This window comes from Macaca nemestrina, chromosome 10 (genome assembly GCF_043159975.1).
Source record: "Macaca nemestrina isolate mMacNem1 chromosome 10, mMacNem.hap1, whole genome shotgun sequence".
NCBI lineage: Eukaryota > Metazoa > Chordata > Mammalia > Primates > Cercopithecidae > Macaca > Macaca nemestrina.
In genome coordinates this window covers 124,753,406-124,770,866 of record NC_092134.1, presented here as the reverse complement: position 1 = coordinate 124,770,866, position 17,461 = coordinate 124,753,406, and the positions used below count along the sequence as shown (strand labels likewise).

General features: G+C 32.3%; 1 long non-coding RNA gene across 1 annotated transcript in view; it reads left to right on the top strand.

Annotated features, from left to right (window-relative positions):
• The first annotated feature begins 10,353 nt into the window (after window positions 1-10,353).
• The window catches only part of LOC105481467 (uncharacterized), a 197,956-nt gene continuing 190,848 nt past the window's right edge, over window positions 10,354-17,461 (top strand). Inside the window, exon 1 of the long non-coding RNA XR_011608597.1 lies at window positions 10,354-10,396. This is a non-coding gene — a long non-coding RNA (uncharacterized lncRNA). The remainder of the gene's footprint in view (window positions 10,397-17,461) is intronic.

Genomic DNA, 17,461 nt, shown 5'->3' with positions numbered 1-17,461 from the left:
ATTTCAACTATGAATGTTGTGCAAGAGTTTTGTTTTCATTTATGAAGTAATATGCTAATTATTTAAAAATAATGATTTCGAATAATTTAATTTTAGAATGTTTCAATTTTGCTAACATTGATCTTAAAAATATATTTATTGCCTCTTCTCTTTTAATTTCATAAAGCAGCATCCAATTTCTTATGGCTTTCAAAAATGACTTATGTCTTTATTTACAATGTGCAAAATATAAGATAAAGAAGAATCAAGACTAAAATAAAGGTATTTAAGTTCATGATGAACTAAAAGTATGAATATGTTTAATCCAGAGCAAGAATTCTTGCTATGAAATCAATGCAAGGATTAATGAGTAAGTATTAAAGGTTTCATATACTGAATAAAACAGAAAAAAATTTGGTATGTGATTATGTACATTTTCTCAGAGAAAGGGCCAAGAGATGTCATTAGATAGTCAAACGGCCTTCAATTAAAAAACAATCCAGTAAAACCAGTAATCAAAGGGCATTCTAGAAATATACAAACATCTCTCCAAATTTTATGAAAAGTTACACTCACAAAAATTATAATTTTATTAATTGAAGTAAGAGGCTAAAGAAAAAGACAAAAAGCCACTTTGTGGATATTTGATGTCATTAATAACAATCCTCTCTGTGGAACTCTCTTTCTGTCTCTGTCTCTCTCTCCTCCCTGCCCTCAAAAACAACAAAAAATATCTCTTAATAGCTTTGTTCACTGTTCCTTTCACTAACACAAGGCATTCACACCAGTTGATTGTATCATGAGAAGCAGCCACAACCCTTGAATGCAGCTATCTAATATTATCACTGTTGAAAAAATATTTCTTTTAGATCTACTTTTGTTTTCTGTACCATGGGTTAGCAAAACTTTTCTTTAAAGAGACAGATAATAAATATTTTAGGTATTGCAGGCCATGTCTCTGCTGTAACTACATCAAATCTTTCCTCGTAGCACAAAAGTAGCCATACACAATACATAAATGGATGAGGATAGATGTCTTCCCAGATAACTTTATGTACGAAAACAAGTTTGAGTTCATATATGCATAGTTTGCAACTCCCGCTCTAGATCATATAAGAAGATTTCCACTGAGTATAATTGTGAAATATTTAATTATCAATATATTAATCAGTACATTTATAAGCTATGGTTTTCTTTTTCCCCAGTAGCCAATACTCAGACAACTCTGTCATTATCTCTCATCTTTGCCATGCTGGTAGGTTTTCTTTTTTAAAATCTGCATAGGTTTTATTCTTAATTCGATCTGAAGTTTAAAACAAAATATTAAGTTCTAACTTCTTTGCTACGTTTTTCTATTTATACTTGTACTTCTCAGTAGTCTTAGTTTCATTGTGGATTTTCTCCAAGATCCTTTTCTAATTCATAGGTGTTATATTATTTCTTTTCTACTTGTTAATAATTTTCATTTTTATAATAAGATTTTAAATATCCTACAAAAAGTTGATTATCTCTTTTCCTTCATGATATTACTTTCTAACTCCTTAAATTGATTCTGTGTGGAAGAATATCAGCTGTCTTCAATCAGGTTTTTACGTTTTAACTCCTTTGTTTCCTTTCAGGTGAAATATGTGCTGGTATAAATATGACAACTTATTCTCGGTTATAATTTTATGACTTGAAATAAGAGACAAAAACTAAATTTTATTTTGTGTTTTAAAAAACACCTTTAATGACAAAAGATCTTGGAAGTTCAGCAATTGTAGTTTTTACAGCTTTAAATCTATCTTACTTAAATCCTTTTGGCCTCCAAGTATATAAAATCAACTGAGCCTTTTGCTTTGTCATAGCAAATATCCACAGTATAAATCAATGTGCTTCATGATATGTGAAAGTTACAGCTTCTGAGATATCAGAGAATCATGCAGCAAAATAAACTCTTTAATTCTGCTGTCATTAAAATATTTAAAATGTTCATTATTTCAGACCTCAACAAATTGGATATTAAGTCAATTGCCACAAATGACTATAGAAATTATTTTGTTTTCCAACTAACTGTATTGATAGATTAAAGAGGAAATTAAATATTTAAATTGATATCTTACTCAAGGCTAATATTTCCAGTTGTCATATTTTTCTTTTTATTTGTAAACTTCATCAAAGAATAGTTGATATTAAATGAAACACATCAATTTTAAGAGTACATTTTGATATCTTTATATGTCTGTCTGTAATCATCATCCCAGTTAAGATATAGTACATTTCATCATGCTAAAATATTTCCTCCTGCTCCTTTAGAGTAAATTATAATTTTCATACCTGACACAGCCAACTACTGACCTATTTTTTTCTATTCTAGAACGTCATTTCAATGAAAATATACATCATGCATTTAATTTTGCCTGAATGTTTTTATTAAAATCTTATAAAAATTGTGCCTGAATGTTTTTATTAAAAATATATATCTGAGCCTCATCCAAGTTGTTGGATGTGTCAGTAGATTGTTCCTTTTCATTCCCAAATGTGTTTTTGTATGTAAAGTATTTTCTGTGAATAGAATATAATTTGATCTTGTTTTTTTAGGCAGTCTGACAATTGCTCTCTTTTGATTTGTATGTTTAGTCCATTTATATTTAATGTAATTATTGATATTGTATTGCAGTCTACATCTTAGTATTTCTTTTCTGCTTGCCCCATCTATTTTGTTCCTGTTTTTCATCTTCCCTTTTTCCTTTAGGATTACTTGAATACCTCTAGTATCCCTTTATTTCTTTTTATCTTCTCTGATGTTTTTGTTAAGTGACTTTGTTGTACAATATGTTAGTTGTTCCAGTGTTTATAATATATATTTAGACCTTACTACAATCTACTTTCAAATGATATAATGTCACTTACCTATACAACAGTATATTTCTACACTACTTGTCTTTTGTATCATATAATGTACTTGTATTTCTATTATATAATGTACTCCCACAATGATATATATACCACTCAAAATGCTGCTTTTACAGTGGTATATACTTTTCGAGTGGTAAAAAGTACTACTTCTTATCAAAACAGACAAGTGTATTTTAGAAAGTTTGGAAAACATAAAAATTGTTCATATTTGTTTATATAATGGACAAATATGATTCTGACTTGTTTTCATCTGATAACATTTTCCTTTATCCCAAAGAAGTTCAAGTAGTGCAGGTTGGCTACTGCTATATATTTTTAACTTTTTTTCTGTTGTAAATGGCATTATTTTGCCATACCTTTTGAAAAATATATTCACTGTGTACAGAATTCTAGTATGACTAACCAATTTTCAATAGATTAATAATTTTATTTTATTATCTCTGGCTAAATTCTGTCTGATGACTATTCAGTAGTAATTTAATTTTTTTCCCCTAGATGTAATGTGTCTTTTTCCTTTGACTACTTTTACAATGTTATTTTCTTTGTCAATGGTTTTCTGCAATTTGATTATCATGTATCTTGGTGTAATGCTACTTGGGGTTCATTAAATTTCCTGGATTTCTGGATTAATTTTTAAAAATCAAATTTGAAAATTTTTTCACACATTATTTTGTCAAACATTTACCTAACCCACCATCTTTAGGATACTTGAATTATATATGTGTTAACTTACTTAACTTTGTCCAAAAATCATCAAAACTTTAAATCTTTCCAATGTTTTATTTTTTGTTCTTACGTTTTAGTTTGGATAATTTCTAATGTCATATTTTCAAATCTACTTATGTCTTACTTGAGAAAAACTAATTTCTCATTAAGTCCATCCGTGTCAGATATATAATCAGGCGTATAAGTTCCATTCAGCTCCTCAACTTTCTATAGTTCTCATTATCACATTATGCTTTTTTAAGTACTTGGACATATTTATTTAGATCTTTGAAAGTTTTTACGTGCTAATTCAATTATCCTTGTCATTTTTTATTCTGTTTCTATTGACTAATTTTATTCTGATCCTGTGTCACATTTTTGAGTATTTGGCCTATTTAGTAATTATTGATTGGCTGCTGGACAGTTTGAACATCATTGGGTGTATGAATACTGTTGCCTATCTTTAGTGTTTGGTTTTGTTCTGCAAACCATTAAATTACTTGCCAATCACCTTCATCTTTTTCAAGCTTGTTTTCACACTTTGTTAGTGCCCATTCAGTGTAGTCTTTTATCTCCTCTTAGTTTAGTCCTTATTCTAAGGTATGGCATTTCTGAAGCATCCACTGAATTTCCTGGATGTTGGATGAGATGTCTTTGAAACTGTGAGACTTCAAGCATATCTCAGTGGATGTGAACTTAAAAGCTCAGGCACTACATTGGTTTATAGCTCCTTTATAAGTCTTTACTCCCAGAGTTCTTTGCCTGGCTTCGTAGAGTGTCACACTTGGCATATTCATCTTAATATTTAGTCAGAGCTTTAAGTAAGGCCGTTTTAAAATTTCTGGGTGTATCTTTCTCTCTGTATCCATCTCCTCTGTAGTAACATGCTCTACAAGTTCTGATCATCTCAACCTTTTTAACCTCAGGAAGACTTTCTTGTTCTGCTTGGATTTCCTTTCCCTGCACATTGTTCTGAAAATGATTCTAGCAAGAAAGTCAGGCAACTGTAGGGTGTATTTGATACTTTTTTCCCCTTCTGTCAGGGATCCTAGGTCTGTTATGTCTGTTGTCCAAAATAGGTGACAAATTTCTTTTCGTATTGCTTTTCTAATTTCATAGGGCATTGTTGTTTGTTTGCTTTGTTTTGTGTTAGTGGCAAGAGGACTAATTTAATGTCAGTTTTTCAACCTTGGCCAGCAGTTCTTATTACTTTTAAATTTTTTTATTAATGTGATATCAACTTTATTTTAACTTTCTTTACTATGAAAATTCTTATGGTTGTTTACTTGGTATAACTGGTGATAGCTTTATATTTTGACACTTTCCAAAGAAGTATGTGACAGAGCTCCTGCATGCCTCTCTCTAGACTCAGTGTTCTTGAGAACAAAGATTGGGGACCACTATTTCAAAAGCAAAGGTCACTGTGGTCAATTTTCATGCCTTAGGACTAATTAGAATGAATGGAAAGTCTCAAATAAAAAGTCTTTTAGAAGTTAGTGTCATTTAATTTCTGCTTTTTCTGGAGGTTTCTATTATATATGCAATCTGTTTTCAAAAAAATAGTAAAAATAGAAGAAATTAGCATAGCAATTGCATTAGGATACTTATGAGGGATTAAAAGCTATTGTTCTACTAAGGATGTTAAGATGCCATTGAAATCGTATTTATTCTATTATTTTGTCCAGAGAAGCTTTTGATTCATTTTGGACACCTAACTATTATAAACTTTTATGCTTTCTCTTATCTGCTTCCAATTTTCCCCTTATGTTGACTTTTCTTTCCCTTAATACTATCTTTCACTTCAATGTATAGGTATCCTTTAAGTCCCTCTGTTATAGTCAGTTACAGAGGTTTGTGACGTTTGCCTAAAGGCTTTATCTGAATCAAAAATGCAGCATCAGTAAATAATCTGTGATCTGGTCACTAAAACCTAAGCCATTGAAGGCTAATTTCATTTGCCCCTGGAAATCTGCAATATGTGGAGAAAAACATGTAAAAGGAAGAAAGCAAAGCACAATGCTACACAAAAATCACTTTTAAAAAACTTTTACATTTTTATTATACTGTATTAAGATTGATACTGTGATACTGATGAATGCCTACAGTCAGAAAGAACAATTTAAAATGTCATGTATTTCCAAATAAATGTGTTTTAGTCATTAATCTAAGGAGAAGACAGATATAAGCTAGAAATCAGCTCCCTGTTGTCACAGGATCTGAGAAAATTATCATGGAGTTCAAAAGTTCAATAAATATTTTACATCTAAATAAGTCATAGTGAATTGGGCTGAACCGTATGTAAGCCACAGGAGAATTATTTTGTCGCCAAGCCCATCATATGTCTTAAAAATAGGCCTTCTTGGATCTTTTTCTTCATCTCTCACTATGGTCTTGGTATGTCTTGCCTTACTATAACCAATAGTCAATAAAAGAGGTTTAGTGTACATTTTTTCTTGTTCAGTACTTGTTACTTTTAAAGTGCTATTCCATCCTACATGTGCATATAATCCAAGTAGTTCTGTCAATCACAGTCTCTATTCTCACTTACGGTCAATCAGCTGGGCAGGAGTCCCAGTCAGAAATAATCCATCGACTTCCCCCTGGCAGGTCCAAACAGAGTTTGTCCCAAGGTTGCTACATGGGCATGGGAAGAGAGAAGTCCCTTTCCCTTAATGCCTGCTAGGATTGGTAAGCTGGCAGCTTGTGAATGAGGCTCAGAGTGGTACCTTTCCTGCCCTGTGCAGATAATTTATTTGCTGAATTAAAGCAACACGAAGAGGATAGTAGAGCCAAGAGATGGAGAAAATAAACCCCACATTTAATCTCCCGAGTACGGCTATATCTAAGCCAAATCCAGGACTGAACTTTCTAGCATGTAAACCAATGATTTCCCTGTTTTATATAAGATATTTTCAATTAGGTGTCTATGAATTGCCACATAAATTACCTACTAATAAAAGCAAAGAGAGACAAAGCTTTAACTTCCACTTACGATTTATAATTCTGTAATGGGATTTATGTAGATACATTGACATTCCTATGGTTGATATTTCATGGCATATCTTATTTTTGCATCCTTTAAAGTTGCATTTTTTTAGGTGTTTTTATTGTAAGTAACATAAAGTTGATTTTTTAAAATGCAGTCTCATAATCTCTGAATTTTTAAAACTAAATTTACTTCTCTACGTTTGTTTTATTTTCCAACTTATTTGGACTTACTGTAACATCTCATTTGAGGTCTCTTGTTTATTGCCAAGTAATTTTTATAACTTTTTTTTTTACTCTTCCTTCATCTTATTATATTGATAAAAATATTGATTTTCTATACTCCTGTTGCAAAGATTAAGAAATGGGTCCAAGTTCACATAGCCAGAAAGCAGTGAAAATTGGATTTGGACCCATGTATACTTGAATCCAGTGTTTGTACTCCCAATGGTGAGATAATATTTCTCCTAGGGAGTAGAAGCACGGTATTTGCTTAAAACATTTGCCATGGGGATGCAGACTCAAAGATAAACAAAAGCTACAGTATTAACTTGAATTAATTAGATTAGAGAATGATTAGTAAAGCGAAAGTATTACTTTTTTAGTTTTACTTTACTAAACATGTTAAAAGTAAAAGAGAAAAGCGTGTGGGATGACTGAAATAATTCTTGTTTGGGCGACTTGAAGCATGCTGTCCAAGTAATCAGGACAACAAACACAGAGGGAGAGAAAATATTTTGAGCTGGCGGTGCCAGTGTGCCATCCAAACGGAGAAGTTTTTTTGGAAAACTTAAAAACACAGAGGGTTTTTTAGACGTTTGTTAGAAAATATCCAGTTCAGAGACATTGTCTGGGCTAGAATGTAAAAATGCATTATGTCTGAATGACTGGGGAAGTCATGCATTTGAATAGGGGCACGCGAAGGGACATTACAATAAAGTAAAGCCAAATGAGGCCAAAGGGTGGAACTGTAGGTGCGCCAGTAGAAGACTGCGTTCTCAAGTTTAAATAAATTAATAGATGCAGAGCACTGGAAACAGCACCTGATATATATTTTATGACAATGATAACGATGATAAATAAGATAAGCTGGACTTTGTCATAGTTTTTCTAGTTTACAGACACTGCATTAAGTTCAAGTCCAAAACTGGACCTTAGAGAATTCATCCATTATATAGCTCATGTGATAAATAATTTCTGACTTTTATTTTGACCTAAAAAAAATGTTGAGCCTGATACCCCAACTATGTTTTGCTTCTAATGAAAAAGAGAATGAATCTAGTAAAGCGATGATGAGAACTATTTTCTCTCATAGTGATTTTTCAGCCTCTGCAACAACTACACTAATTTCCAAGGCTGCTAAAATAATCTTAGATAAAGAGTTGGGAGTTTTATATAGTAGCCATATAAATTTCCTTCCGGATAAAGCAAAGTAAGATTTATCTTTTAACTTTTTTTTTTTTTTTTTTTTTTTTTTTTTTTTTTTTTTTTTTTTTTTACATTTCTCATCAGGTTTCACTGATATAATTTGGTCATGTTCAACTGTATGTGAAAAACACTTTTTCCTCTTTTCCCCAAACACATCTTCACATAGTGAAGGTAAAATTTGTGCATCCCTGGGGATTTGGGGGAGAAGAGAGGTGGAAGGAGAAGTTGAAAGGCAAAGAGTAAGTTCAAATTGTCAAGCCACATGGTCTGTCTGAATGTTACCCAGGGGATCCCCCTTTCTTACTGTCAGAGCAGAGATGTCTTGGGAAGCAAGAGAGACAACTCAAAGTGATGGGAAAATCCCAAGCAAAATGGCAAAATGAATGATAATATTTTACCAGTTGTGAAGCAGTTTTATTCCCGAGGGCTTTTTTAGATCAAGCACAGTTTCTTAGCTACATACAGTTCCTGACTGAGATAAGCTTCATAACTATTGAAATAACATTGGAAGGAAATGAGATTTCTGAATTAAGTTTAATTTACATTTTATTTTTAAAGAGTAATACTTACACAATAGTATTTCAAGTCTAAATGCAAATTATGCAGACGTTTCATACTCAGACTCACTCCAGACACTTCCATTTTGTTTCATGTATCTTGTTGCTCAATTCTGATGTATTTTTCTCTTTTGTTATTTTTGGAAAAATTGATGCTGGAATGAACAAATAACATCTAAGGATCATTTTCAAAGGATACCTCATTATGTTACCTTCAATCTGGTCATACATTATCTTATCTGCATGATATGTTAAATTGATAATAATTAATGTTTTATTAATAGGTCCTTGCAAAATTACTATAATGCCCATTTTTGCACATTAAAAAAAACTTGCTTAAAGCCAAAGAGTGATAAAATTAGGACTAGGATGATCTAACTTTAAAATTCAGGTTATTAGTTTGTTATAACAGATTCTTCTTGGTTTAAGGATTTTGAGTGTCATGATCACAAGAAATTATTTATAACTTCGTTAAATACATCTTTGAGCATGATGCTCTATTAGCTATTTGACACTGGGCACTCTACAGGGAGAGTCTCTATGCTTTACGAATTCATAATATAAGAAAATGTATATGCTGGACTCTTGTATATAGATACAATCTAGTCAGATAACTAGAAAGCATTAAAATATGTTTATTAAGATTTTGTCATAAATAAATTATGAGTGCATTTTATAGATAACAAATGAATCTTGATTTCTTTGCATTTCCTGTTTGTATCTAGTAGTGTGAGGAAAACATTAAAGCTATTTCAACAAGATCAGTCATGAAAACTTTTATGGAGTATGTTATAATTGGTATGATCTTGAACATGCTACCTGCCAAGTAGTCTCATCTGGGCAGTAAAGAAGAAACAGTACATAAAGCCACATAAAAAGCAAAATTTGAATCACTAGGATATATATCAATGAAACTTTCCCAGTTTCATTTGTACTGAGATGCCCTAGTAAAGTGACTTTTCTTTCTTCCTTCTTGCATATACATCTTTAATTTCTCTCTTTCCATGTTTGGATAGTTTGAATGTTAATATTGGCAGAACTTAGAAACAGGGACATAAAAAAATAAGACACTTCTTTGAGATGGTCACTGTTGAATTGGGTCAGGCGCTTTTGACATCTGGATATTATGGGGAGAGACCTCTCATAATGGTCCTGACCCAACTTAGTCCATCTGTGTCACCATTTCCAGATAGAAATCTCTCCCTTGGCATCTCGTGGTCCTCAGATAATACTTAAACTTTTGCCTTCATAACTTTAAACTTGATTTTCTTCACATCCTCTGGAATTATCTTTTTTCTATAAATAACAAAAACATTGGAGGGTGAGGTGGCCAAAAGTCATAGACTATCTTAATATAGAACAATAAACGTGACTTATTCCCATAACTATAACCCTCATAACATTAAAGAGTAGTCAAACATAAACAGTTATTTACTTTTCTCTCTCATACATAGGGTTAATTTTACAACATAAGGAAGATGAGTTAAGGTGTGTGCTTGTGGAGGAGGAGAGTAGTCAAGACCGAAATAATTATGTACTTTGTGATATGATTGGGCTTTGTCTCCCCACTCAAATCTCATCTTGAATTGTAATCCCCAGGTGTTTAGGGATAGACCTGATGGGACGTGACTGGATTATAGGGTGTGGTTTCCCCCATGTGGTTTCCCTCATTCTCGTTATAATGAGTGAATTCCCACAAGATCTGATTGTTTTATAAACGGCATTTTTTCCTGTGCTGTCTCATGCTCTCTCCTGCCGCCTGAAGCAAGAAGAAGGTACTTGCTTCCCCTTCGCCTTCCTCCACGATTGTGAGTTCCCTGAGGCCTCCCCAGCCATGCGGAACTGTGAGTCAACTAAACCTCTTTCCTTTTTGAATTACCCAGTCTCAGGTATTTCTTTCTGACACTGTGAAAATGGGCTAATACCCTCAATTTCTGTTCCCTATGCATGGACCTAAGGGTTTGCACTATGAACTCATATGCAGTAATTTTATATACCGTATCATCAATGTATTATTTACTAAAAAAATGTATTATTTACTAAAAAACTTAAGATAAAAAAATTGAGATCAAAGTAGCAGCAGTAATGGTGAGAGAAGATAACTGGCAAATGTTGATGAGTACTGATCAGAGAACACTTGATGAAATTGATTTAAAGAATTATCAACTCACGTATGGTAGGTAAAATTTTAAAGTTGGTTCACTCCATAAGATTCATGTCTCCTGATTATTCAGTGTAACTAACCCTGGTGTAGGTACTGCTTTGAAAGAATTTACAGGTGAAATTAAGGTTACCAATCACCTAATTTTAAAAAAGGGAGATTGTCTTGTATTTTCTGGGAGTACCCAGGTTATTCACATGAGCCCTTAGAAGCAAAAGTCAGAAGAGTCTGTCAGAGGCTGTAGCAGAAAAGATGAGGCAGAAGGTGGAGTTGGGGTGAATTAAATCAGAAGAACACAACTTGTCACTCCTGACTTTGAGGAAATCTACAAACTAGGGATCAACACAACTTCCCTAGAAGCTGAGAACAAACCCAGCTGCCAGCCCACAGAAAAGGTGTTCTTAATCCTACAACCACATGGAAGTAAATTCTGCCAGCAACCTGAACGAGCCTAGAAATGGATTCTTCCTTAGAGCCTCCAGATAGGAACACAGCCCTGAAACCACCTTTATTTCTGCCTTGTGAAATTCTTTGCAGGGAACACAGTTGAGCTATGTACCTGGACTCCTAATCTACAGAACTGACTGACAGATAATAAAGTTGTGTTATTTTAAACAGCTAAATTGGTGGCAATTTGTTATGTCAGCAACGGAAAACCTAATACACCAGATAGTCCTCTCTCTCAGAAGAAAATCTGTGATAATAGAGGACAGCTGGGTGTAGAATTGGCTCAATCTATTGCAGCTGGTGACCTGAAGAAGCAAAACAAGGCTGCTGTCCCACCGATGCTACAGAGAATCCCAGAGGGCTCAGAAACAATCCCACAGATAATACACAACAGTTTTCTGGTAACTATCTAGAAAGGCAACCACTATTGATATTACTGTAGAAATAGAAATGGCTAGGTTAAGCCTCATATCCAATGCAAGAATACTTTTGCCAACATTGCGAGGTTATTAGTCATCTGGCCCTGGCCCTTTGCTTCAATATATCATACAAAATATTCATACAACAAATTGCTGTGAGGGATGGTATCAAATCAAGATAAATAATACAAAAGGCAAAGCAGTATTTTAGTTATTGAAAAGAGCGTATTGGATACATTAGATTTGAGTGGCAGAGATACCCATACCTCACTGAGGCTTCATGAAAATATCTGTGATAAAAAGGTAACCAGCTTGAGAGAGAACCTGTTCCATTTTTAGTTTAGATGAAAAAATGAGTTTAGACATCATTTGCTTTGTGTTCTTTTTTAACTTTACTGAGATGTAATTTGCATACCAGGAAATGCAGTCACTTTTTAATGGAAAAAAAACATGGGTTGAGTTTTGACCAGTCTATGAACCTATGTAACCACAACTCCAGTTAATATATAGAACATTTCATAACCCCCAAACATTTCCTCATGAGTTGCAGCCAGTCCCTGCCACTTCACGCCTCAGTCAAGCATACTATTTGTCTCACTCTAGATTAGTTATACTTGTGAGAACTTTATATAATAGGAGTCAGACAATATTCAGTTTGAGGCCTGAATTTTTGCACTGAGTTAAATATTTTCTAGATTTTCCATGTTCTTGCATTTATCAGTTATTTCTTCCTTTTCCATTGTTTTGTTCCTTTTTATTCCTCTGTGTGACTATACTACCTATGGATTAATTAATATTTACACTGTTTCCAATATTAGGTGATTATCAATAGATCAACTATGAACACTTGTATATGAAGTCTATTTTATAAATATATGTTTTCATCTTTGAGTCAAATACTAGAGGAATTGCTTAGAATTGCAATTGCATAACACCATATTTGACATTATTAGAAGCCACAAACTATTTTCAATAATTGTTTTACCTTATAACACTCCCACCAGCTACATAATGAGTATCACTTGCTCTACATCCTCACCAACAACTGGTATAAATTTTTAAAGTTCAGCCATTCTAGTATAGGTGCAGTGGTACTACATTGTGGTTTTAATTTACGTTTTCCTAGCGACTTATAATATTAACCAACTTTTCACATTCTTCTTTTATAAAGTATTTAAATGTTTTATATATTACTTTTTATGAAGCTATTTGATTTATTATTATTATTGAGGTGTAATTTGTGTAAGTATTATGGATATAACTTTTTTGACAGATATGTGCATTAAGAATGTTTTCTCTTACTAGCTGGCTTGCTTTTCTATTTTCTTAATGGTGTTTTTTGACACACAGAAGTTTGTAATATTGAAGAAATCCAATTGATTATTATTTTCTTTTTCAGTTAGTGTTTTCTCTGTTCTAGCTAGGAAATGCTTCTTTACCCCCAAAGTTTCATAGATTTTTCTCTTACACTATTTTCTATGTCATTGCTTTAGCTTTTATATTTTGAGCAATCATCCATTTTATCAGTTATTTTTTATGAATGGTATAATTTTACTGTTTTTTCAATCAGAAATCCAGAATATCCCAGCATCATTTGTTGAAAAGAATTATTATTTCTCTACTGAATTTCTGTGGTTTTTTGGCTGAAATACAAAGACCATATCTGTGTCTGATTATGTCTGGACATTTTATTTTATTCTAGTGATCTCTATATATCCTATGCCAAAAGCACACTGTCTTAATTACTGTAGCTTTATATTGAGTTTTGAAATTAGAAAATGTAAGTCCTCTACATATTTTTTTTCAAGATTAGTTTGGCTAGACTAGATTGTTAGCATTAACATGTAAAATTTAAGAATCAATTTATCAATTTTTCAATAAAAGTCCAAAAGAAATTTATTTGGGATTTCACTGCATCTATAGATTAACTAACAGGGAATTGATACCTTAAAAATTTTGAGTCCTTCTATGCATAAACACTGCATATAATTTCAACTATTTAAGCTCTCTTTTATACCTTTCAGCAGTAATTTGTGGTTTTATCTATATAAACCTTGCACATATTTGCTAAATTTATACCTAAGTATTTTATGTTTCTTGATACTATTATGATGATTTTTAAATTTCTTTCATTTTCAAAATGATTTTGCTTGGAAGTAAAATTTATTTGCATATACTGGCCTTGTGTCATTTGATCTCATTAATTTCACTTATTAATTTCTTATTTTTATTTTTTGGTTGATTTTAGGATTTTCCACGCACACAATCATATTGTCTGAAAATAAAGATGATTTTAATTTTTCTACACCTGTACCTCTTTTTATTTCTTATTAACTATACAGACTAGGATGTCCAGTACAATGTTAAATGTAAGTTTATTCATTCTGTAGTGCATTATATTGATGGATTTTTGAATATCAAAACAATCTTACATTTCTGGGACAAAACTGGTCCCAGATATCTTCCTTGTATGTAATTGTAGTTAGATTTATTAATATTTTGTTAAAGCTTATCAGTATTCATGAAATATATTAGTATTTTTTTCTGTGATATATTTGTCTAAATTTGGAAATATTCTCTACCCTTGAATGTTCTGAAAGGTTTATGTGAGACTTGAAATATGTCCTTATTAAATAATAAAAAAAATCACTAGTAAAGGAATTTGGTCCTGGAGATTCTGCGTTTATCTATCTATCTATCTATCTATCTATCTATCTATCTATCTATCTATCTATGTGTCAGAGAGAGGGAAAGATAGAGACAAAACAAAATACATACAGTTTAATCCGTACAGGGTAATGTAAGTTTTCTATATCTTCTTATGTCAGTTCCTTAGTTTATCTCAAAATTTGTAGTATTTCATCTAAGTTATTGAATTAATGAACATATTTTTTCATAAGTCTCATATTGTCATTTCAATATCTGTAGGTTCTTAGTGATATTCTTTTTTCAATTTCATTATTAATTTAGTTTTTTCTACTTTTTTTTCTTCATTACTCTAGGTAGAGTTTTATGAGTTTTAGTGATCCTTTTAAAGAAAATACTTCTAGTTTCATCAGTGTTTCTGTATATCGTCCTTGTTTTCTATTTTACTGATTTCTAATATGTTTATTTTCTTTCCTTTTACAACTATGAGTTTAATTTGTTGTTCTTATTCTAATTTCTTAAGGTGAAAATGTAAATGTTTTAGAACACTCTTCTTTTCTAATATAACAATTTAAAGGTGTAAGTGTTTTCTATAAGCACAGTTCATTTGCTTCTACATCATTTTAATGTCTTATATTGAATCGTAATCCCCATGTGTTGGAGGAGGGGCCTGGTGAGAGGTGATTGAATCATGGGGATGGACGTCCCCCTTGTTGTTCTCATGATAGTGAATGAGTTATCACAATACCTGGTTGTTTAAGAGTATAGTGCTTCTCCCTTCTCTCTCTGTCTGTTTTGCTCCACCATAGTAAGATATGCTTGCTTTTCCTTCACCTTCTGTAAGTTCCCTGAGAACTCATAGCCATGCTTCCTTTACAGTCTGATGAACGGTGAGTCAATTAAGCCTCTTTTCTTCAGAAAATACCCAGTCTCAGACAGTTCTTTATAGTGGTATGAGAACAGACTAATAAAATGAGCCTGTGTTATTAAGTGCACATACATTCAATATTGTTTTATCCCCTTAAACAACTGCCTACTTGTCATTATAAAATGGCTCTAAACATCCCTGTTACGGTCTAGAATAGACTTACATTATAATTAATTTAGTTTTAATTTTAATGTGTAAACCATCTGACATTTCTACAAAATGTTTGATGTGTTCCATGATGTCTCTTCACTCTGGTTTGTTAAATTCAAACTCCAACCCCATGAGAGTTCTGGAGGATTTTTATTTTATGGCTCTATGAGAGCTGTATTTTCTTTTCTTTTCTTTTTTTTTTTTTTTTTTTTTTGGAAATGGAGTCTCACTCTGTTGCCCAGGCTGGAGTGCAGTGGCGCGATCTCGCCTCACTGCAACCTCTACCTCCAGGGGTCAAGCGATTCTTCTACCTCAGCCTCTCAAGTAACTGGGATTACAGGCACATGCCACCTTGTCCAGCTAAGTTTTTTTGTATTTTTAGTAGAGATGGGTTTTACCATGTTGGCCCAGCTGGTTCGAACTCCTGACCTCGTGATCTGCCCACCTCATCCTTTCAAAGTGCTAGGATTACAGGCAGGAGGCACCACACCCAGGCCATAGTTGTATTTTCTTAATGTTATTCTTTGCCTGGTCCTGTGGAGTCATTCTACATATGTGCAACAGAACATTCAGCCAAGCATCAAGATGGCCCTTATGCAGATCTTTAAAACTCTCTTTGAGTAGCTTTTCCTTTGTCAGTACTCTGTCTACCAAATCCTGGTTCTCCAAATCTTGCTAATATCTAATTCCAGGCTACTCAATTCAGTGAGATTACAAAACCATTTTTATTGTACTTCTCTGAGAGCCAGGGTCCAGTAATTAACTCCATGCAGAAGGCCAAGGCATCCATATGACTCACCCGTTGTTGTTATTTTCCCTGTATAATGGTTCACAATTCTTTGGTGTTGGCTTTCCAATGAATGGAAAGAGTTGTCTCAAAAAAATTTTTTTTTCAGTTTTATAGCTGATTTCAGCTAGATGGCAAGTTCAGCATTTGTTACTTCATTATGGTTGAAAGTGGAGCCTCTAAATATTACCATTTATATTTCCTAGGTTAACATAAATTTATACTCTTATAAATTTTACCCACTAATCTTCATTTTCCTTTCTCACACAAAATATAAAAATTCCATACTTCTCTTATATTACCACAATGTTTACATCTACTAAAACACTAAAGTATGAAATAAATAGTAGTTTTTCCTTTGTTTCTGTTCATTACTTCCACCGAATATTTAGCTTACTCTTTTGTGTTCATCATTATGTGCTAACACAGCTCCAGTTTACCTTTGCCTTTTTAGAAAAAAAAATAGATATTCTTATTCATTTTGCTCTTACCATTTTCAACTATATCCTCACCTATTCACAGCATTTCTTTGCCCTTTATTTACTAAGGTTGTTAAATTATGTTACTGAACAGTGGCAGATGTCTATTAAAACATGAACAGTAAGGAGAGATACCAAAATGAAATGGACTCACAATTCAAATAATATTTCTCTATCTTTTACATTGTCATAATTATTAGGGTTTATCCATTCATATTTTGTAATATTTCTAAAGTAGACAGTGAATCTTGCCTGAGAGAACATTTTTTTCTGGAGCAATTCCTTTCTCTAATTACAACATTGCTATAATGAGAAACATCAATGTATAACAAAATTCCTTTTTAAAAAAAATTTGGTCCAAATGCTATCTTAAAATTGACATTCTTAAAATAATTCTTGATGTGACTAATTATGTCAAGTGTGATTTCTTTAAGTGATGATTTTCTTTAGGAAATTTGTAACAAATTTGAGTATGCAAGTTCTGTCATATAGTAACTTCCTCATTCTTTGGTTATTCACTATAATTCACATTCCCAATTTTCATTGCTTAGAATATATCTTTGTAAGTATTAATATGTTAAAATAACTTGTCTTTTTAAAAATTTCATTGATTTACATAATGAAACAATTATAATAATGAACATTTGTTAAGAGTTCCTTTATTTTATATTAAGCATGTTACATGTACTATAAGTAACCATTCTCACTATATATTTATTGCTTTCTTTTTCTTTTGATGAATTAAAAACCTTGCATAAGGATATTTTACCATCCTCTCTCTAGTCATCATACTTGGAGATCAAAAAGTCTACATTATGGACACAACTAACAACTGATTTTAGCTTCTCTATCTCTTCCATTCTAGTAATTGCACTTTGAATATTCACCAGCA